This window comes from Dermacentor variabilis, chromosome 2 (assembly GCF_050947875.1).
Source record: "Dermacentor variabilis isolate Ectoservices chromosome 2, ASM5094787v1, whole genome shotgun sequence".
Lineage (NCBI taxonomy): Eukaryota > Metazoa > Arthropoda > Arachnida > Ixodida > Ixodidae > Dermacentor > Dermacentor variabilis.
In genome coordinates, this window is record NC_134569.1 from 219,968,873 (window position 1) to 219,992,493 (window position 23,621).

The 23,621-nt window shown below is 50.2% G+C and overlaps 1 long non-coding RNA gene across 1 annotated transcript in view; it reads left to right on the forward strand.

The window, feature by feature from the left end:
* Window positions 1–22,849, forward strand: part of LOC142571186 (uncharacterized) — a 58,377-nt gene extending 35,528 nt beyond the window's left edge. The window contains exons 4-5 of the long non-coding RNA XR_012825790.1: window positions 15,168–15,284; window positions 22,607–22,849. This is a non-coding gene — a long non-coding RNA (uncharacterized LOC142571186). The remainder of the gene's footprint in view (window positions 1–15,167; window positions 15,285–22,606) is intronic.
* Window positions 22,850–23,621: the final 772 nt, after the last annotated feature.

Sequence of the window (23,621 nt, forward strand, 5' to 3'; positions counted from 1 at the left end):
AGTTTTATACTTGAGCAACGTTACAAATTTGTGGTATCGTAACCAGGAATCCGTCATCCCGACATGATCGGCAATCAAGACCAACTTCACGGAAGTCTTTGGTCTTCCTGCTGTCCCCAAACTCCGAGCTGAATAACGCCTGCGCGGGCGCGCCCAGTAATCAGGTGAGAATTCCATCAGCTACATCGAAGACGTCGTTAATCTCTGCAACAGATTCGACGCAACGATGCCAGAAGCCGACAAGAACAGGCATATCCTCAAGGGAATTGAGGACGACGCCTTTCAAATGTTGGTCGCCCGAAACCCGACCTGAGTGTGTGTCGTCCTTGCGCTGTGTCCGAATTACGATGAACTTCGAAGGCAGCGAGCAGTAATACGACATCCGTCCTCAGAATTCGTCGCTGTCTCAGGTCTGACGCTAGATGTTGACGAGTCGCCTCTAATGCACCAGATAAAGGAATTCGTACGAAAAGTTGCTAGGCAGCTTTCCCAGGTGCCCTTAACGAACTCGCAATCATATAACCGGGATTACAAAGCATCATCAAGGAGCAAGCCCCCACGTGCCTGCCAGCTGTTATTCAACCGCCTACCGTCACGGCCCCCGTGACGCACGCTGACGTCGCTGCAAGGCCACCCTTCGCTACACGTCCACCTCTCAAAGCTCTTGCGCGAGCGCCCCCGATTCCCTTCTCATCGCCTGCACCACAGCTACCACGTCAGCCAAATCCTTGGCGCACCGCGGACAACCTCCCAAGTTGTTACCATTGTGGTATTCCGGGACACGTTGGCCGCTTTTGTCAACGCCATGTTGTGAATATTTATGATAACCACCGACACATGAGCACTTATGCCCCGCGACAGCTACAACCTCCTCTGCCGCCCGATGAAACCCCTGTTTTCAACCATGCTCGTTGTTCTCCATCCCCACGCCACCGCTGCATTTCACCGATGAGACGCCGGCCAAGCCCTGTACCTCAGGGAAACTAAGTGTCACAGTTCCCGAGGTGAGAACTGCCTCCCCTTCGATTTGCCAAAGGCCACGAAATAACGCTGCAACGTCATTGAGGTATACGCCGAAGGGATTCGAACATTCGCACTGGTCGATACGGGCGTAGCAACTCCGGTGTTACGCGCAGGACTGTGCCGACGAATAGGAAAAGTAACGACATCACTCTCCAGAGTGTATTTGAGTACTGCGAGCGTACAACCTGCCGAACCATTGGAAGCCTGCACTGCACGTGTTGTCATCGAGGAGTCGCTTCATGTCATTGAGTTCGTTGTGCTGCCATCCTGCTCCCACGATGTTATCCTAGGCTGGGATTTCGTTTCATCCAACAATGCTACCATTCACTGTGCCCGCGCTGAGGTGTAGTCTTTTCCTGCCGATGCAGCACGGCATCGGCACGGCATCGGCATCGCCATCGGCATCCTGTGACGGCTGCAAAAATGCTTGTGGCCGAAGTTACTGATATCCCTCCTCAGTCAGCCGCCGTCGTCTCCGTATCTTGCGCATGAGCACGTGACGCAACCGTGCTATTCACGCTATGTGACCTCTTCCGTCACCGTTCCCTTCCGTTGCCCTTTGCCGTCATCGCGCTTAGTTCTGGCCGTGGTGTCATGTGTGTGTGCGATGCGTCTTTTCTGCCGATTACTTAGCTTCGCGGAGAGTGCCTTGGTTACGTGCAAACTGTGGATTTTTAAATGCCCTTCGATGCTCCCGACGACGCACATTCAACGTCTCTCGACGCCCTCGACAGTGCCAATCGCCCGCCGTTGGAGTGCTTCCATCTGTCAAACTTCGGTTATCTGACAAGCACACAATGCGCGCAACTTATCAGCTTGCTACGTGAATTTACCGCCTCTTTCGACTGCCATCAGCATTATCTCGGCGCACCACCACAGTGTCGCACAGCATCGACACCGGTTCGCACGCCCCACTCCGGCAGTGTGCTTACCGTGTCTCAGCTTCTGAACGCAGTGTCATCGACGAACAAGTGCGCGATATCCTTCTGCGTGGCGGATTCAGCTGTTCCATAGCCCGTGGGCGTCGCCAATTGTCCTCGTAAAAAAGAAAGATGGGGCCCTATAACGCAAACTATTCCATTATGTTTTTATTACAATCTCCTGACGTCAAATTTGCGTAGCCGCCGACGCAAGCACCAGGCGGTCACCCGCAAGGTTGTCTCAACAGACCAATCAAACGCTCTCCCCGTTTATAGGAGGTCACTTATGCTTGCTTGAAAAACGAATAATCGAAACGAAAGGAACAACCTTGGCACACTATATATGTATATAAAAGGCACCACCAGAGCAATAAACGAGAAGAAAGGGTGTTAACCGAAGAGACCGATTTTAAGCCGATGCATAAGGACAAGAGAAACTCACGGATGCCAACTTTTCTATGGTGGGTGGCCTTTTCGTCGGTTTTTCGAGATGCCTCTCTTCCGTGACGCCGCGCGCCCCTCACTGTGACGGCAAGGCCTAACCAGCGTCCGCCGGGCAGGATTAGTCCCGCCTCGTCATAACAGAGGGAATGGTTGTTGTAATGGAAGGAGACGAGCTTCCTCTGGAAGAATTTGGTGCGGAGCACTGCTGGCGCTCCGCCGCTGTCAAGAAAAACGCCCTCTGCGTCTCTCGTCGTGACTGCAGCCGCAATGCGGCAAGCAGCAAGCGGCACCGCGAGCGTCTCAATAGTAACAGGAAGCCCATTAGCCTAAAGAACAAGATCATCAAGTCATCGCGAATTCCTCAGCTCCCGAAGGAACACTGGAAGACTATCGCCCAGCCCAGGGGGGCGTGGGGTCTCGTTGTTCAGAAGAAGGGCTCTGCACGGCTTGGTCGGGCCGTCGCCGCCATGGCAGGACTCACGCCCGAGCAACCAAGCCACGACATCGTCTGCCTCAACGCAACACAAAATATTAGCGTCCTCAGCACCGCGTCTCACGTTAACGCAGATACTTATCTAAATATAAATTGCATCACCTTGGGAATCAAACAGTACGAACTCAGCACTTACAAAGCAGCGCCGCACGCCACGTCAAGAGTGTAATACTTCAAATGAATGTATCGGAGTGCCAGGCCGGCCTGGAGAGAAGCATTCTCAATGAGGGAAATCCCGTAGCCCTGGGAGCAAAGCGCATCAAGAATAGCGAAACGGCAGTCATCATTTTCGACGGCTGCGAGGTGCCAAACTACGTTTTCTACAGCTCGGCGCTTGTCAAGTGCTCCTTGTTCCTCAGGCAGCACGACTGCTGCTATGTCTGCGGTAGACTAGGCCACAGAGCCGGCGTCTGCCCAACACCGGAAGACAAACTATGAAGGAAATGTGGGGCCAACAACCCTGAGGAAAACCACACCTGCTCGCCTACTTGTGGCTTCTGTGAGGGCCCCCATGCCATAGCAGACAAGATTTGCAAGGAATGATTCCAACTCCCATACATTGTTCGACGGAGAAGAAGGGAAAGAAATGAGGAATCGTGGAATAGAGACCCGTCACCAGCACAGACAAGCGCCGGCAGCGAACCGGCTAGACCTTCGAGCAGGCGCTCCCGCCCGAGAAGCCGCTCGAGGTCCAGGAGCCGTTCCAGGTACCGTGGTCACTCCGAGAGGTCCTGGGAAACAAAGCGTCACCTGGGCAAAGAGGGTGCGGACCGCAGGGAGACCTGCCGAAAAGGTAAGGGGGGGCGCGGCGCCAGAGCATGGTTCGTCTTACATAGCTCAGCTTAGGAAAGAAAATGCCGAGATTCGCAGCATAACTGAGTGAATGCGAGCCGAAATAGAGAGCTCAGAAAGGCTAATAAACCTCACCCTGTTCCAGTCCCTAGTTCAACACCCTCAGGGATTCCCTCTCCCCAACCCCCTCGGGGGGGATCTGACCCCGTTCCAGTCCCTCGTTCAAAACCCCCCGGGAACCCCCTCGGGGCCTCCTCTCCACAAAGCGCAGACGTTCCCATGGTCGTGGAGGCGAGCCACTCGGGCAACCCAGCCAAAAGAAAGGCGGTTCCCAGCATGTCCGAAGATATACAGGCTAAAGCTAGGTTAGAAGTCAGAGAAATCTTGAATTCCATCTGCTTCCAGATCAAGAAGATTAATGAACGACTCTCTGTAGTGCATCAGCAACTAGTGGTCGTGTATCAGATGTTAGACGCGCAAAATGTCAAAATTCAATGCTTATAGAAAACAGAATGCCAGAAATAGGGTCCAAGGTGCAGGAAATGGATATCAGAACATCGACCCACCTACGTCCCGTTTACTTCACAGATGCCGCGTCGGTACCTACACCGTCACCACTGCACATCCCCGGACCAATCAGTAAAACCATGTCCCTTGAGACCCTAGTAGCAACGCCTGAAGGCGCTCTATACAGCAAAGATTGGGCCACAAACCCAATTTAGGATTTGGCAGTGGAACTAACTACAGGGGACTTCACCGTAAAGAATCCACCCTGCAGCAGTTTGTTCGCACTCACAAAGAAAAAGCCACTTGATATATTATTGCAAGAAATGATGACTGATCAAGTTTCACTCCAGGGATACAAAGCTCTTGCTCTCCGTTGAGACGGCAGAGGAATCTGCACATTAGTCAGCAGCAAGTTCGCTTTCGTCACACATGATCTAGGAGTCCGGCCTAGCAAGACGCTGACCTCCCTAGAAGAACTCATCCCAAGTCAATCCAACATCTCCAGCATTTTTATACATAACATATACAGCAGCCCAAGCGATCACAGGCAACGTTTTAGAACCGTCATTACTAGGGCAACGAACCTCGCCGGAAATTCTCCACTGGTTGTGGCCGGCAATTTCAGCGCCCCCTTTCACGCGTGGAACTACACGCACGACACGGTCAATAGCAGAAGACTGTGGCAGGAGGCGGGAGATGCGGGACTCTCTCTATTGACGGACCCAGCCTTTCCCACATGACGTGGCACCTCCTCGACCAGCGACTCTGTTCCTGATCTCGCCTTTGCTAGAAACGCTGGCTCAGACGTGTAGTGGAATCTGCTCATAGACTTCAGTAGCAATCATTACATCACGGCCACCAGCTTATAAGTGGAGCAGAAAAGAAACAAGGCCTTCTCGGTCCTTGACTTGGACAAATTCCCTAAGGCTCGAAAGGCCCACGCCGCCTGTGGAAAAAAGCCCGAGAGTCTTGTCCTGTGGTCCGAACTAATTCTGCGAGATATCTGCTCCACCACCAAAGCCATACAGACGGATCTACAGACAGACAAAACAGATAGCAGTCTAGCACACCTTCTCTAGGTCAAGCAGTCACTTCTCGAGAGGTGGAAAAGCCAACGCTTCAATCGCAAGCTCAGGAAAAAGATAGCCGAGATCAACAAGCAGATCGGCGAGCACTGCCAAGCCCTGTCTAGGCAGCAATGGGACGAAATTTGCAATTCAGTCCGCGGGCAGTTGCCCACAGGAGGCAAGTGGAATCTTATGAAACACTTACTGGACGGCACCGGCACCAAGTCACATCACAGAAGCATTTTTGATGCAACCACTCCCCTCTTTAATGCCTCTGGCCCTGAGGGTACACGAAATAAATAAATAAATAAATAAATAAATAAATAAATAAATAAATAAATAAATAAAAGTGTCCTCGCTTACGGGCTCCATGAAGCGAAGAAGTCGTTTTCGGAAGAGGAAGTGCTGGAAATGCTAGCTAAGAAATGCCTCCCACTCGAAAGTGTGGCTGATGAAACGGCACACCCAGCGTACAAACGGAAGCGGAACTCCGCGCTGGACGAGCCTTTCAAAGTCAGTGAATTCTGTCGTGCCCTACACGACCTCAATGGTAGGTCGGCACCCGGCCCGGATCACATTAACAACAAGGCTCTCAGAAAACTAGAAGATGCATCGATCGAGTTTCTCACAGATGAGATGAATCGCATTTGGGAGGAGGGAATTGTACCGGAACAATGGAAGTCGGCGAAGGTCATACTCTTTCCAAAGCCCGGTGAACCGCCGAGCTTGGACAACCTCCCACCAATGTCACCTACGTCATGTGTAGGGAAGGTGGCCGAGCACACCATCCATAGCAGAATTGCCGAGTAAATCATGACCACCGACCTTTTCCCTCACAACATGATAGGTTTAAGGCCAGGCCTCTCCACCCTGGATGCCATGAAAGTTATCAAGATCCAAATCCTAGAATTCTGCACTCAGGACACGAAAGCCATCCTTGGATTGGACATGGAGAAGGCCTTCTATAACATCCGTCACGAGTTCGTTCTCGACGCCGTCTCCAAACTCGATCAAGGCTCGTCCTTCCATGCCTTCGTCAGGTCTTTCTTGAGCAAATGATGCGCTGTCCTCAAGGCTGGAGATTCGGAATCAGAGAAAATGGAGCTGAGCTCAAGAAACAACCTCCAGGGGTCAGTCATCTCACCGCTCCTCTTCAATACCCCAATGGTGGACCTCTCGAGATATCTAGGCAAGATCGAGGGCATCTTTCACACGATCTACGCGGACATCACTGTCTTGTGCGCGGGAGGCAGTGACGGACAAGTCGAAGCCGCTCTCCAGGAAGCTGTCGACACTACAGAGTGCTTTCTAACAGACACGGGACTCTGGTGCTCCCGAAAGATATGGGAGCTCCTTCTCTACAGCCCAACTAGAAAGGGCCGCAAGTCACAGAACTGGAAACCCCCACTAATGTTGGCATTAATCTCCACGCCAAATGCGAAGATCCGGTTCCCAAAGTCGCCTCCATTCGAATCTTGGGCATTACACTCATAGCAGGCCACAAATAGCATCACCTTTCACAAACAAGCAAAAAAGACGGATAGCGTCATCAGTCTAATCAAGCGGGTAGCTAACAGAAGAAGAGGCCTAACAGAAGAAGATAATTTGATAAGGCTAGTCAACGCTTTCTTGTTATGCCACTTCACGTACGTAGCGACCGTGCACGTCTGGAAGAGGCCCGAGTGAGACAAGCTAAATGCCATGATAAGGAGGGGGACTAAGAGCGCGCTCGGACGAGCAAACTACACACTCACCGACCTACTCCTGCAGTTGGGTATTCATAATACCCTGGAAGAAATTGCAGAAGCACAAGGAAGGGCACATATTCTCAGACTCTCTGACACCAGGGCGCGCAGAAGACTCCTAACAGAGATGGGCGTTCCCCCGCCCACAGTCGAAGATGCCTACCAGGGCCTTCCGTAAGAGCATAAAGACATCATCATACGCCCCACCCTGTGCATTATGCATCCCCAGCCGAACACAGAAAGAAGGAAGGCACTCCTGCGCCGCGCGACAGAACTCCCTGGCAGCAGCTGTTTCGTTGACGCGGCCCAGTATGGAAACTGGAACAATTTTGCAGTAGTGTCGATCAAGTACTTGGGTTCTACCGTTAACGCCGCTTCGGTACGAAGCACGTCGTAGCGTGCGGCCGAACAAGTAGCCGTTTCCTTGGGCCTCCTAGACTAGAAACATGCAAATATCTTCAGCGACTCCAGGGCAGCCATCCGCGCCTTCAGCGTTGGCGCCGTGTGTAAGGAAGCCTGTCGCATACTCGACGGCGAAAGCATTGCCACCCACACTCTCACGCGTTCCCCGCTCACGTGGGATGCATCATGGGAGGCACCACAAACCTCAACGAGCTGGCCCACTCCAAGGCGTGAGGTCTCGCTATGAGACCATGGAGAACTCCCCCGCTGGCTCCGTGTGGTGAGGAACAGAGATCAACCGACCACATACAATGAAATTACGCAGCACATCTATATCGGCAGGAGAGACTTTCCCCTTCCTCACAAGAAATTGAATAGAGCGCAGACTTTGACCCTCATATTAGTGCAAACAGGCTCGTATCCCAGCGCGGCTTTATTCCACAAGCTTTATCCCTACACTTATGCCAGTAGTTCTAGCAGGCACTGCAACGACTTCGCTAGCCTACGCTATATGCTCTAGCGTTGCCCCTCGTTGCGAGGCACGGAACAAATGAATCAGGACAAGTGACTCTCCGCTATCAAGAGCCCCGATGCCGAGGCGCAACTGCGAGCTGTCCAGAGAGCCTACGATGCAGCGTTCGGGCATGACCTGACTGTCCCAACGTAGCACCCGCCCGCAGCGCGCTGAATCGCGTACCTCAGGACTTCCGTTAAAGTTTTGCGTCTATCCATTCTCTTATCTATTAAGAAAAACTTTAGCTGCAAACGTGGTACTCTAGTGTAGCTGGTGAGGCATAGTTAGTTCCTTTAGTTAACATCAAGATATAAGAAATAGAAAAAGAAGAATGTTTTCTTCAGCTGAAAGATAAATACAGTGGACTTGAACATGTCAACTGCCCTTAGCAACACTGCTAGTCATAGCACCATGCACAAGTTATGGAAGTGTAAAATAACTCAAGCACATTTTGTAAAAAAATGTAGGCTTGATTAAAAATAAAGAGACAGAAGGAGAAAGCAATGAAAAAATGAACAATATTTTGGAATAGACGTGCATGCATTCTAGAATTCAATAGTTAAAGGTAGGCACAACGCATAAAGCAGTGCAATTTTAGTTCAGCCTTAGTGCAAAAGAAATAATTACCTAGCAATTGCTTTATTTACGCTTATCCGTCATTTGAGTGCCGAAAAGTTCGATACTTTACCATATTTCTTTACTAAAGAAAAGTTCGATACTTTCCTTTATCGCAAATGGTATACTATTTCATATATTATTTCCTTCTTACTCTAATCTGTATTTCTCGTAAAGAATATGTACTGGTGGAACGTTGAAAGTATGTTGAAACTCGCTTCGATTGTTTCTGTCTGGCGTTATGAAGATGCTGGAATGGTACAGAGCATTTTTATTTAGGCCATTGTGCCTTAGCCAAGCAGTTTTATAAGCTCGTGCACTCAGAAATGGCATTATCTCAAGTGATCATAACAATAGTTAGGTATGTGCTGCATAACTTGAAGATTTCATGATGCAAAGGGCTCTTTTTTGTATATAATCTGTAGCTGCGAATATGTCCCTTATGAGTAGAAGCAAGAGAGTTGGCGATTGTCTAAGCCAGAAAATGGTGCACTGGTACGGCTTCGGACTAACGACTAAACATGCACTTCACTCAGTATTTACACAGAAGTAATTACGCTGCAATGTACAGGGGAAAAAAGTGTAGCCATGTTGAAATGCGGAGGCTGCTTTGCGCAATGAGAACAGGCGAAGAACGCTTGCGTACAACGCCCAATAATACGCAATGCAGTGAACCACAGACAGGTGTGCTAGTCAAACGTGCAAATACCACTATAGCCAAGAAGCGTCAACGCCTACCTTATGAGACGTGTACACGGCATACTGTGTCGAGGCATGCGCACAGCGGCTGCGGACACGTAGAGGTGTCCTTACGGCATTGGAGAAGACGACAACGGCGCGAGCGGTCGCATGTTGCCTCGGCTCCTCCATTTTTTTCTTTTTGTGCCTACCCGATCCCTTAAAGAGCCTGATTTCCTGCCTGGACCTATGTGAGTGTTATCGGCACTTCTTGGCAGCTCTTTTAGCAACTCCGACGTCCCTTACGCGAGACGCAGCCCTTTTTAGGGCTGTCGGCTGATCGTCTCGCTGCTGGGCCTAGCTCTGCCTAGCATGGGCGCAGGAACGGAGCGCGATGGCGCGCGCACCTGGCGCGAGATCCGCGATAACCTCTCAAGACAGCGTCAGCATCCTTCACCACCAGCATACCCTACAGTGGCTCATAGGACTCAATCAAGAGCAGAACCGAAGCCCCCGCCGCTGCCGCGCAGTGATTATAAAATCATTCTAAGAGTTCGTGGGGGCCTCAGCTACGCTGGAATCCATGCATGCATCCTCAGACAAGTCATCATCAAGGCTGCGGGGCTCATCATCACCGAGCGCACCAGTTCTGACCACATTCGTGTGAACACCATCAACAATACCGTTCTAATCAGCACACCAGACATGGGACGTCCAGATCTCTACCACAACTTCCAGAATCTGCAATCCAATGGTAACACTTACGAAGTCGCCACCCATGTGGCCGATCCCATCGATACCTACAGAGGATGCATTCACTTACTACCAGATTACTCAGAAGATGACATCGCCTCAACCCTCCGCAGACGCAACCCAACATTGATTATTGGGGGTGCACGACGCCTGGGCAATACTGAAACCATCATGGTCATATTCCAAGGCAAAATCACTCCTTTCTACGTCAACTACGACTGCTGTTCACTTCGATGCCGCCCCTTCAGGCAGAGAGTAGAAGCCTGCACCCGATGCCGCGGGATTAGTCATCGCCAGGACGTCTGCACGAATGCCACCGACACACTCTGCCCCAAGTGTGGAAATAAAGACGCACCCATGGACCACGAATGTGACCCGGTACGTGTTGTGTGCAAGGAAAACCATCAAACCGGCTCCTCACTGTGCAAACAAAGGTTCAAACAGCGCCCTACACGTCCCAGGCATAAACAAGACACTTCACCCACCAACCGAACTCCCAGTCTCGACCGCACTCGCGACTCAAGCCGGCGAAGAAGTCGCAGCAAAAGCAAGGACCGCGGGCCTGGCTATGCAACCCAAGACGTCGCCTGGCCAGCTCTATCATCAAGCCATACTCTCGCCAACTCCTTGCGCAACGCACCCCAGGTAAGCTGGGCTAGGGTAGCCTCTTCCAGCTGCTCCTCAAACCAGACTGCTAATAAGGAATCCCTCCTTAAACGAAATACAATTCTAAAATCCGAAATTCAAAGACTTAAACTAGAAATACAATCTCGTGGCCCCTCTACTTCAACCTCTGAAGCCCCTCTCTCTAACACGACCCTTTCGACTCATCATCCATCAGCCCCCTACCTGAAACCTCTTCACACCGCCCCATGGACACTAGACCCTCCACTGAACGGGAACCAGTTCACCCTCCCCCAACAAACGTAAAACTCCGAGCACTCCGCGATCACAGGACACCCTGGACGAGACAATCTTAAATTATAACGACAGGCGAACCTCATTGGAGACTAAATTCCATATTATACTCACTGCAATTGAAAAAAATCAATATAGATTACACAGCCAGGAATGAAAAGCTCGACAAATTTATTGAATTCGTCCAAGCACACATCCAACAATCTACAAGTTGGATAGCAGGAGTCACCGCGAATCATCCTAACATAGTTGCACCTGCTCGATCCGCCTCCCCACCAGCTCCGCCTAACAATGGCCAATAACCCGACGCGCTCCGAGTTCGAAGTGTGGCAGTGGAACTGTAGGGGGTTTCGAAAAAAGAAAGCACACCTCCAGCAGTTTCTAGCCTCCTCTTCTAATCTCCCAGCTGTCATTGCGCTTCAGGAAACTCACGGACTAATCAGCTTCCCAGGTTATAATGTCTATCAGAACAATAAGCTATCCCGGCCCGATACGGCAATTCTTATGCAAAAGCACCTCACTGCCAATCACTCCCAATTCGACAGCGTCGATATAGAGCACGATTTTCTAGAAATTATTCCTCGCAAAAATAATGCATCTGGCCTTTACATTCTCAATATCTATTGTCGTACACAAGACAGACATCACCGCTTTGACTCCCTTTTCGCTCAAGCTATTGCCGCTGCCACCCACGACCCCCTCCTAATTCTTGGAGATTTGAACGCACCCAACCATTTGTGGGGTCACTCCGTTTCTTCTCCTAAGGGTAGAGCCCTATGGATCCACATACAAGACCACAGACTCACATTACATAATCACATCGATGCACCAACCAGGCTAGGCAATAGCGTAGCTAAGGACACCTCCCCCGATCTTACGCTTAAACACAGAATCCAACACGTCACATGGCACAACTCACAAGTTAACCTCGGTAGCGACCATTACATCATTACCATCACACTACAATTCAAACACAAACCCTTTGAACCCAGACGCCTCAGCCTTACCAATTGGGACAATTTTCGAGAGGCCCGCCAGATATCAGCTCCCACAAACATTCAAGACATTTCAGAATGGGTTCAGCAACTACACTCAGACGCCCAGACGCACACTACCACTCTTCCCCCCGCAACCGCTCTCACTCAGGTTGATCCCAAGCTTCTACACATGTGGGAAATCAAACAGTCTCTTCTCAAACGATGGAAGAGGCAACGGTTCAACCGAAAACTAAGACTCAGAATTGCCAAATTAGACCTCTAGATCCAGGAGTACGCCACACAACTGGCCTGCCAGCAGTGGGGCCAGGTATGTGAAAGCATGCATGGCAACCTCGATTACAAGCACACATGGCAACTCTTGCGACACTTATTAGACCCTACCACATCGCGCGCACACCACAGCCATAGCATAAACAAACTGCTACGTACACACAAAAACAATCTCAACGGATTCTTTGACGACCTCCGCCATAAACATCTGCCTCCCGCTCAGAAGTTTGACATGCCAAAATATACTGGTGAACCGAACGAGCTACTGGCGCCGCAATCACGGAAGCAGAGGTTCGCCATGCCCTCGCCACCCTGCGCACAATGACAGCACCAGGCCCCGACCTTATTAACAATAAAATACTCCGCAATCTAGACGACAACTCTCTCACAGCCCTCACGGCGTACTTCAATCACTGCTTTGATCCTGGCACCCTCCCTAAATCGTGGAAAGATGCCAGGGTAATTTTTATCCCAAAGCCAAACAAACCACTCAACACTTCTAATCTCAGGCCTATATCGCTAACCTCTTGTCTAGGTAAAACACTCGAACACGTCATCCTCAACCGACTCAGTAAATACATGGAGGACAACAATCTCTATCCATCAGAAATGGTAGGCTTTCGAAAATCTCTCTCATGCTAAGATATCATGTTTCGAAAGAAGCATGAAATCATTACACCCAATAGCAGTCTAGATACGCAAGCGATTCTCAGTGTGGACCTCCACGGAGCCTTCAATAACGTTTCACAATCCGCCATCCTCCGAGAGCTTAATCTCATTGGGGTTGGCGGAAAGACATAAGACTACATATGTACCTTCTTATCCAACCGTACCGCAACGATACACATAGGCACACAGCAATCCCTTTCATACGCTTTAGGTAGCTACGGCACGCGCCAAGGCTCAGTGCTGTCCCCATTTCTTTTTAATCTTTTATGATGCCGATGGCGCAAGCACTGCGGTCTATTCCCGATCTCAAGTTTTCACTCTACGCCGATGACATCACTCATTGGACGACTGGCGGCTTCGATGGAGAGATTCAAGACACTCTACAGGCCGCAGCAGACGCCGTCGTGGCTCATGCCGGGGATATGAATCTCACATGCTCCCCTCAAAAATCCGAGTTACTTCTTCTGCCATACCACCGGGGGGCTGGAAAACCCATCTCTAGCATACAGGTCATCCTAAATCACATCCCCGTTACTAGAGTGGACAGGCTCCGGGTGCTCGGTTTACACATTCAAAGCAACCGGCTCAACACATATACCCTACATACACTCCACACCACAGTCGATCACACCCTGCGCCTTCTAGGGCGAGTCTCCAATAAACCTGGCGGACTAAAGGAAGCGGAACTTCTCCGCTTGATTCAGGCCTCCGTTATCTGTAAGATCACATTCGCAACACCATATCTACATTTCCTTAAATCAGAATCTGATAAGATCGACACTCTTTTACGGAAAATATATAAATTCGCTCGGGGGGGTCGCCATACGTACCTCCACTGAAAGGCTAATGCTTACTGGAACTTTCAACACACTTACTGAACTCACAGAAGCCCACCTCGCATCCCAATATAGCAGACTTTCTAACACCGCATCAGGTCGACACATTCTACAAACTCTTTCTATCAATCCGGCACCCATCATCAAGGCTAAATACACCGTTCCACATCACATACACGAGAACCTCTGCATCCCCCACTTCCTAAAAAACATGCACCCTGTGCATCACAAACAGCGCAGGAGGCAGCGAGCAAAGGCTCTCCAAAAACAATTCTCCACCTCTAAAGACGTGCTCTATGTTGATTCCGCCGAATATGGTAACAGAAATCATTACGCAATATCAGTAATTAACTCTCACGGCCAGGTCGCTGCGGCCGCCTCCATTCCTGGCTCTTCCTCGGAGGAGGCGGAGGAAGCGGCCATAGCCCTGGCCCTCAGAATCCCAAATTCATCAGTTATCGTTAGTGACTCCAAAGCAGCCATACATAACTTCGGAGCGGGTAGGGTCTATAAGCCAGCCCTTTCTCTCATCTTGGCCTATCCTTTCCGTCAAACTGTGGCATTAATCTGGACTCCGGCGCATGCGACCCTTGCCGGAAACGAGGCGGCTCATGCCAGTGCCCGAGGATTTACAGTCCGGGCTCAGGCATCAGATGTGTCAGACCTCGCCACGGAGGAGGCGCCGTTTACAGCGCGGGATCGGCTTATTACTTACCACGACATCTGCACACACTACCGATTAGACCGCTTAACTTTTCCGTCGCTCATGGGCAATTCCCCGCATAGGTGTGAAGTTCTGTGGCGACAGGTGCAGACTCGCACCTTTCCGTCCCCTTACCTCCTACACCGCATTCATCCCGCCATTTACCTTTCTCCCTCTTGTAATTCTGTGCCTCTGCCAAAGCAGACTTAAACCACATCATGTGGCGGTGCACTAAGCACCCCCTTCCCCCTTTCCTCAAGCAATTAATATCTAGTGAGGAGCAGTGGGAGGCTGCCTTGCGCAGCTCCAGGCCCGATCTTCAGGAGGCCATCCTGGAGTGGGCTGAGAGGATAAAGGAGGCCTACTTCAAGTAGTTCCTCCCCCCAACCTTTGTTCCCATTGCCCCCCTTCCCTTTAAAGAGGGATAAATAAAGTTTTTCATCATCATCATCTTACGGCATTCTAAAGCTGCGTTCACATAGAAAAAAAGGAAGGCAGCGCTCATTTGGCCTTCTGCGAAATTCGTGTGCGCAAAAGCAAATTCTGAATATGGCTTGCTCTTTCACAAGTCATGAGAACACCCTAAAAACTGTTTTTACTGTTCCTTCTGTATTACTATTAATTTCTTCAATAGACGCCCACATCTGTAGCTCCAAACAGTTCGTCATAGCGGCTCTTAAGCAAAACGGTAGCATCCGATTTACTGATCAAAGAACTACATGGTTTATACAAAGAAAATATCAGAGATTGTGATTACCGTGCTTGATTGCTTGTCTTCGTCACTCGTTCGAGAAAGTATGTCGCTTTCACTTTCTTCCAGAAATTGTCACCTTTAATTACCAAGTCCTACATGTGGCGCAGAACAGCTGCTACATAGTGGCGAGGCTCGAGGGAAGAAACGACACCCTTCCTCAAGATGATAAACAACGGGTGCAGCGTGAGTATGACTCTATTGCATACGTTGCTGCGCCAAAAGGAAAATAAATACTTAGGAGGGCAAGTAAGAAACAGTAGGTTGAGCGCTGAACTTTAACTGATTTTATTGTTACAGTGGAGCAAGGACAATCAATAAATGCGCATTGCGATGAGGTTTACTGTCGTTCACAACGGTGTGGAACGCTAGGTATCTCAAAGCACTGCAAGAGCTGTCCGTAGCACGGGGCTCGCTCGCGATCCCGGCACGGCCCTTCGTCTTCCTCTTCAGACGGCACATACGCAGGGGCGCGTCTGCTTCATTACAGTGCCCCGGGAGCGAAGCGTAGCCATACTGGCGACTCGGGGCGCGTAAAAGATGAGCGGGTCGTAAGACGTTTTCAGGCGGTTAACATGTACTATCTCGCGCCCACGACCACGCAGGTCTGGTGACACGGTGAGCGGCTCGACGATGTAGTTTACCGGTGAAGTGGCCTCGATGATACGGTACGGACCGTGATAACGGGCCAGGAGTTTGGAAGAAAGGCCAGGAATGTGGGCTGGTATCCAAAGCCACACAAGCGAACCAGGAGCAAAGTTGTGCGGTGATTGACGATCACGATCATGTCTTGTCTTTTGACGTTCTTGAGTTTCACTAGTCAGGGTACGTGCCAGCTGACGGGAATCTTCAGCATATTTGGCGACTTCGGAAAGCGGAGTATACTCTGTAGCGTCAGGTTGGTACGGCAGTATGGTGTCCAAAGGTCATGAAAGCTCACGGCCATACACAAGGAAAAAGGGGGAAAAGCAGGTGGTCGCCTGCGTCGCTGTGTTGTACGCGAACGTAGCAAAGGGAAGTACGGTGTCTCAGTTGGAGTGGTCGGATGAAATGTACATCCGCAACATGTCGCCAAGTGTGCGATTGAAGCGCTCGGTCAGACCGTTGTTCTGAGGATGGTACGCGGTCGATTTGCGATGAATTATCCTGCACTCAGCGAGAAGGGCTTGGATACTCTCCGACAGGAACACACGGCCCCTATCACTCAGTAATTCTCGGGGAGCACCGTGACGAAGAACAAACTTGCGAAGAATGAAAAAAACCAACGTCACGGGCGGTCGCTACTGGCAGAGCTGCAGTCTCAGCGTAGCGAGTAAGGTGATCTACACCGACAATAATCCACCGATTTCCACGCCCACTGCATAGAAACGGGCCGTAGAGGTCGATGCCGACGCGGTCGAACGGACGAGACGGGCATGGTAGCGGCTGCAATGGTACTGTGAAACGCTGGGTAGGTGTCTCGCCTTGTTGGCATGTAGTGCACGACTGAATGAACTTTTGCACAAAGTTGTACATGCCTCTCCAATAATAACGCTGACGCAACCTTGTGTATGTTTTGAGGGCGCCGGCATGGGCGCTTAGGGGATGAGAGTGAAAAACGTGCAGACGTCAGAGCGCATATGACGAGGTATAGCGAGGAGCCATTTGCGTCCGTCGAGCATGTAGTTGCGACGATATAGAATGTTGTCCCGCACGGAAAAGTGGACTCCTTGGCGACGCAGTGCTCGTGTCGAAGGGACATCAGACGGAGCGGCAAGGTAGTCAAGTAACATTGCAAGGGTTGGGTCCTTGCACTGCTCTGTGAGCATGTCAGTGATGGTGAACGGTGACAGGTTGGACGAGGAAGCTGACAAAGACGCCAAATCAGGCGTCAGTGGAGAGCGAGAGAGCGCATCAGCGTCGGGGTGCTTGCGACCGGAGCGGTACATGACGCGGATGTCGTACTCTTGCAAGCGAGGCGCCCAACGTCCCAAGCGTCCAGTCGGGTCTTTCAAGGAAGAAAGCCAACAAATGGCATGGTGGTCAGTAACAAAGGCGAAAGAACGGCCGTAAAGGTATGGGCGAAACTTGCTTAGTGCCCAGATGATCGCTAGGCACTCCTTTTCTGTGACGGAGTAATTTAATTCTGCTTTCTTTAGAGTACGGCTCGCATAAGCGACGACGTATTCATCATAGCCAGCTTTCCGTTGCGCTAAGACCGCGCCAAGGCCAACTCCGCTGGCGTCAGTATGGACTTCCGTGGGAGCATCAGGGTCGTAGTGGCGAAGAATCGGTGGTGAGGTCAACAAGTGGCGCAACTGCCGAAACGCTGCATCAGATTCAGGTGACCACGCTGCTATGCCGTTAGTGGCGGAAAGTAAACTTGTCAAAGGTGCCACGATTGATGCGAAATGGCGTACGAAGCGACGAAAATAGGAACATAATCCAATAAAACTTCTTAGGGTTTTGATAGATGTGGGCGTTGGAAAGTCGGCAACGGCGCGGAGCTTGTCTGGGTCCGGGAGGACGCCGTCTTTTGAGATAACGTGATCCAATATGGTTAGTTTTCTTGCAGCAAAATGGCACTTCTTGAGGTTAAGCTGTAGGCCGGCAGATGCGAGACAGGTCAGAATGTCATGCAGGCGAGCGAGGTGTGTCGGAAAATCGGTTGAGAAAACGACGATGTCGTCTAGGTAACATAAACAGGTCTTCCATTTGTGACCGCGAAGGATGGTGTCGATCATACGCTCAAAAGTAGCAGGCGCGTTGCACAACCCGAAGGGCATGACGTTAAACTCGTAGAGGCCATCGGGTGTAACAAATGCGGTTTTCGGACGGTCAGGCTCGGCCATTGAAACTTGCCAGTACCCGGAGCGCATATCCAAAGAACTGAAGTATTCTGCGCCTTGTAAACAATCGATAGCGTCATCGATTCGAGGCAGTGGATAAACGTCTTTTCTCGTTATCTTGTTTAGGCGTCTGTAGTCGACACAAAAGCGAATGGAGCCATCTTTTTTTCTCACCAATACGACAGGTGAAGACCAAAGACATTGAGAGGGACGGATGACTCTACGTTTGAGCATGTCGGCCACTTGCTCCGTGATGAGTCGGCGCTCTTCGGCGGAGACACGATGCGGGCGCTGTCGCAAGGGGGAGTGGGAACCGGTTTCGATGGTGTGAGAAACACCGGTGACACGGCCCAGTGACGTCTGACTACAGTCGAAGGAGTTGACAAACTGGGGAAGGAGAGCGAGAAGTTAGCGGCGATGAGGTGGCGAAAGAGCAGGGTCGATGGCGTTGTCAAAAACCACTGAAGGTGATGAGCCGGACACCGAAGCGATGGCGTCAACATGACGGAGGGAGTCGATAGGAACATCGAGGTCGTCGACGTAGTCGACCGCCTGGTAGTATCCTACGGTCTCTCCACGCAGTTGGCTGATCGGGTACTGGTAGCAGTTGGTGACCAGCATCACAGTTGACCCAGGTGTTACAGTAAGCACGGCAAACGGAAGAACAATACCCTTGCGTTGAGCAAACACATCGGACGGCGCGAACACCACAGTGGCGTCAGATGTGGCATCAGACGACAAGACAACAGCCATCGACGACTCAGGAGGTATGGTTGTGTCGGCATCAACAGTGAGTTTGTCGGCAAAGTGAGGAGAGCTGGTCGACAGTGATTCACATAATGGTAAAAGCGATACTCCTGCACGCGAACAGTCAATGACAGCATGATGACGTGACAGGAAATCCCAACCAAGCATGAGGTCGTGAGAGCAAGATGGTAGCACGAAACACTCGATAATGTACAGAACGTCGTTGATGACGACACGGGCCGTGCATACAGCTGAAGGGTGAATGCGCTGCGCGCTGGCAGTGGCGAGCACCAGGCCAGAACGAACTGTAGTCACTTTTCGTAGCTTGCGGCAAATGCTCTCGTGAATGGCGGAAACGGCTGCTCCGGTATCGACTAGTGCGACTGCGGGTACTCCCTCTACAAAAACGCCAATAAGATTTTGCAGCGAAGATTGAGGTCTTGAGAACGTCGATGTATTTGCAGTTCTTGCCTCAGGAACTGCAGCAGTCAGTTTCCCTCTTCAGTGGGGACTCTACGACGCAGGGGCGAAATCGAACGCCGACGAGGGGAAGGAGAGCGCCGAGTTTCCTACCGGCTATCAGTGGCGAGACGTCGCGGTGAAAATGGAGGTGGGGCGGCGTATTGTGGCGCGTAGCTGGGCGTGTCAAAGCTGGTACGCTCAGTTGGGGCGCGGCGGCGACAGAAGCGCGCTACATGACCAGCAATGCCGCAGGCGAAGCAGATAGGCCGGTTGTCTTGAGTGCGCCACTTCTCGGTGGGACGCAAAAACTGTGGTGACGGTTGGGCAACTGGAAATGAAGCTGGACGCATGGGCGATGAAAAGGAAGCTGTCTGTGCAGGTGGCCGCGCAACCACGGTTGCATAACTGAGTGGCAGCGACGTAGGGTGAGTGGCAATGGTGGTATGGGCCAGCGGCACACTCACAGGATTGGGTAGGGGTGTTGTAGGAGCTGCAGGAAGCGCTTCAGATATCTGAGTTCGGATGGCTTGCTGCAGCGTTGGAGGCAAAGCCGCCGTAGGTGCGTCGCTGTGAGGGAGCAGCGAGAGCAGCCTGGCCACCTCTTCACGAATAAAATCTTCAATAGGCTGCGAGAGGGTCGAGTTGGTTATTGCGGTAGAAACCGCGATGCTCGAGACGGAATCGGCGTGCTGTATGTTCTGGCGGGCGATTGAACGTTGGCGGCGCAGCTCGTCGAAGCTCTGGCAGAGGTTAATGAGGACCGATACGCTAGTTCGGCTTTTGGCCAGCAACATCTGGAATGCGCTGTCTTCGATGGCCCTGAGAATGTGTTTAATCTTGTCATCCTCTGACATGCTAGGATTTACCCGCTTGCACAAATCGAGAACATCCTCGATGTAGCTGGGGAATGTCTCTCCAGGCTGCTGTGCGCGCTGGCGTAGACGCTGTTCAGCGCGTAGCTTACGTACAGCTGGGCGATCGAAGACATCAGCAAACATAGTCTTAAACGCGGCCCAGCTCGCAAAGTCTGATTCATGGTTAAAAAACCAAAGTTTGGCTACGTCGGCTAGGTAGAAAGGCACGTGGGTCAGCTTAGACTGGTCATCCCATCTGTTATGGGCACTTACACGTTCGTACGATGACACCAGTCTACCACGTCGCGTTCGGCGGTCCCACTGAAAATAGGTGGGTCGCGTTGACGACGGACGCTGGCGCAGATGACAGTGGCAGCCGGGGGTGCAGGCAACAAGGTGGCGGGATCAGGCATTGTGCAGGGCGATCTTATTGGCAGGGTTCGAGTGCGGAGCTCCACGACGAGGCGAAGGATCTCAGCAACCTCCACCAAATGCGATGAGGTTTATTGTCGTTCACAACGGTGTGGAACGCTAGATAAATCAAAGCACTGCAAGGGCTGTCCGTAGCACGGGGCTCACTCGCGATCACGGCACGGCCTTTCGTCGTCCTCTTCAGACGGCACATACGCAGGGGCGCGTCTGCTTCTTTACAGCATGCGTACACCAGTGTTGTCTAGAGGTATTACAGTGACGTTTTTAACAGCTGCATATTTTTGTCAAACAGAAAAACAGACGTATCACTAATACAACTCGTGCTTCTATCTTTTATGTGATATGCCTCAGAAATCCCGCTTGCTAACCTATCACCACTCCTACTAAGTATCCGAATCTCTCGCAGTGGTGGCTGGCATCTTCTTGCTAAGCAAACCATATAATGCGCAAGTAAATGCACATTACCTTTGTTAATTATAGATAATTCATGCTCCCGGGCCCGGTTATTGATACATCTAACCGTTTGTCCCAAGTAGGACTTCCTGCGTTTTAGCGGTATCTCATATATAACGCCAGTCGCAAATTTGACGTACAGTTTAGTGTGGTTTTTCTGGCATGCGGATTTTTTGTCAACGCTGCTTAAGCGCTGACACAGTAAAGCCAACTTGTGTGGCACCGAGAAAACAACTGGCACCCAAACCTAGTAGCGACTTTCCTCAAGTTGTGGGAAAGCATGTGAACTTATAGTACCACTGCGAATGTGCATCCCCTTTGGGTAGGGCTACGCATATGCTTTTTTTCTCTTGACCTTCTGGGGCAATGTTTTTGACACCAGCCCTGCGACCAAGCTCGGATAGCCGGCTGTGTGTTGCCTTGCCAAATGCTTATCAAAACTAGCCTGCATCGCCTGAAGACACGATTTCATGAGAACAGATTCAATGCAAACAGTGGCTCTTGCTTTTTTAACTAACTTTGAGTGTGCTGAATCGTACCGAATGTACCGAATCGCATGCCAAGCACTGCCCTTTTAAGGATATCATCGAACCACTATGAAGCACATACTTGTCTACACGGATACACGTGTCGAAAGCACATCTTATATTGGATTTTTTTAGTGAGAGACCCACCAAAGCTGGATTGCAAAAAGACTGTGCAGATCCCACGCACTGCGCAAACAGATGTTAACCGAAGAATGTTGCAGTTACTTGGATATCAAGCATTGTTTGACGGTTCGAAAATCGTTACCAGCTGAACCAGCGTGTTTTTCAAATCGGGAGGATGTGTGACGCGAGCGTACGTTTGTGTGACGGGAGCAGGAAGGTGACTACGTTGACAGCGATCATGGCCGTAATGGCATGAGTTGTGGTGCCACCGTTCGACGTGTTTTTATACATGCGGATTATTGAATTCCGCATAAGCACGCAATGGTCCTTAAGGAGAGAAACCCAGAATGTAACGTGATTTGCGACTGAGTGTCATACAGTGTCAAGTATGTTTGTTTATTTCATGCGGTCTACGCTGAAATGACCATTGGAATATGTACTCCGAAAAAAAAAGAAAGGTAAAAATATCAATAACTAAGGTGAATATGTAGTTGGCACTGGTTCGTAGAGTTTCTACATAGCGTTAGCTGCTAGAATAAAGCACTAGTGAATGTGCGCCGATCTCATAGATTGCGCATTCTAACACAACGCCACGAAGCGCGAGGCGTCACGAGGAAATAAGACGACAAAATCTACGGGATGCACATGCCAAATGTTTCGAGCAGCTTGCTTACTTGGAAACGAGAGAAGCATGCATGTGCCACTGTACAAATGTGTTTAGATAGCCTGTGATATAACGTATCATTTCTAAAACGTTATCACGGCGTAATGGCTAGAGCACCAGTCTGGAGCGTTCGACGGCTTCGGGCAAGCAAACACCTTTTTTTAAACTTTGGTTTACGAAAGAGACTGCAATCGATCTATTGAAATACCGACCGTGAACCTACATGTACGTTTCCTCATCCAGCAATGGCTTTTGCTTGAGCCAAAATTCAATTTCGATACCGTATTGTACGAATCTGTCTTGTACAACTACTTTCTACACACCTTTTGGTTTCGGTGGAGTGGAGGCTACGAATAAATAATGAAGTATGTATAGTAGCTTCACTTATAATTCATTCATTATTGCTTTCTTATTACAGATTGTGAGCTATGGGTGAAAAAGGAGAAGTATACTCCAAGTGAAAGCAGCAGTATCAGTGCCGACAACAGAAAGAAATGCATTCGTCAATTTAGAGAGTTGTGTTCGGTTGGTAACAGAATATATTCTAAACGTGCTTGTGAAAACTAGCAAAATTTATAAAGGGACGCCGCGGTCTAGTCGATGATTTATTTTTGGCATGCCGAATAGAGCCTGGTTCTACTAATAAAAGGCAATTACTGATTTCGAGTGTATGCTTGTACTTATTGGTTCATAAAGTGAAGTGTCTTCGAAAGTAGAGAAGTTCTGAGATTCTAGAAGCTAGATAGGTGTCCAATGTATGTAGAATTTCATGAGAAAACGAATGTTCTGTTTGCGTGCACCAGTGCGCAATTTCCAGCATTCCTCGCTCCAGCACAACCTTCGTGTGGCTGAAGCGACCTCGGCAACCTCTCGTTAGGGGACTGAGAACTCCGAATCTAAAGTTTAAACAGTAGTGCAAGTTTCATAATGTCATTATGAACTGCATTAAAGCGAACCTTCTACTCACAAAAGTTGTTTTAAGAACCAAACAGCACCAATGGAGAGCGAGACCACAGTTCGGTTCCAACGTCTCAGCGGCAGCAATTTATTTCATCAAGGTAAGAAATGTCATTCGCAGTATAATTTATTAAGTTTCTCCTCCACAATACGTGGAACTCATAGAAAGTTATGCAAGGTGAACTTCTAACTAATGCATTGAAATGCTTTCGGAGAATTGGCCTCAAGCATTGCTTAGCTTTAGTACAGTGATTACGCACCGACGTGTACACCACCAATCTAGATCTCCGTAGCGAAACGCGTCTAGCTCCACTAAGGTACAAATCAGTTCGTTGGGAAAGTAATGTGCTTAATATAACTCGCATGAGAACCACACTTGCGAAAAAACAGTCTTATGTATGTGTCCTGTGCTTTCAGGTACCATAGATAGGGCGTAATACATTGTTAAAAAGGAAGCCGTTCACTGACCAAAGCTA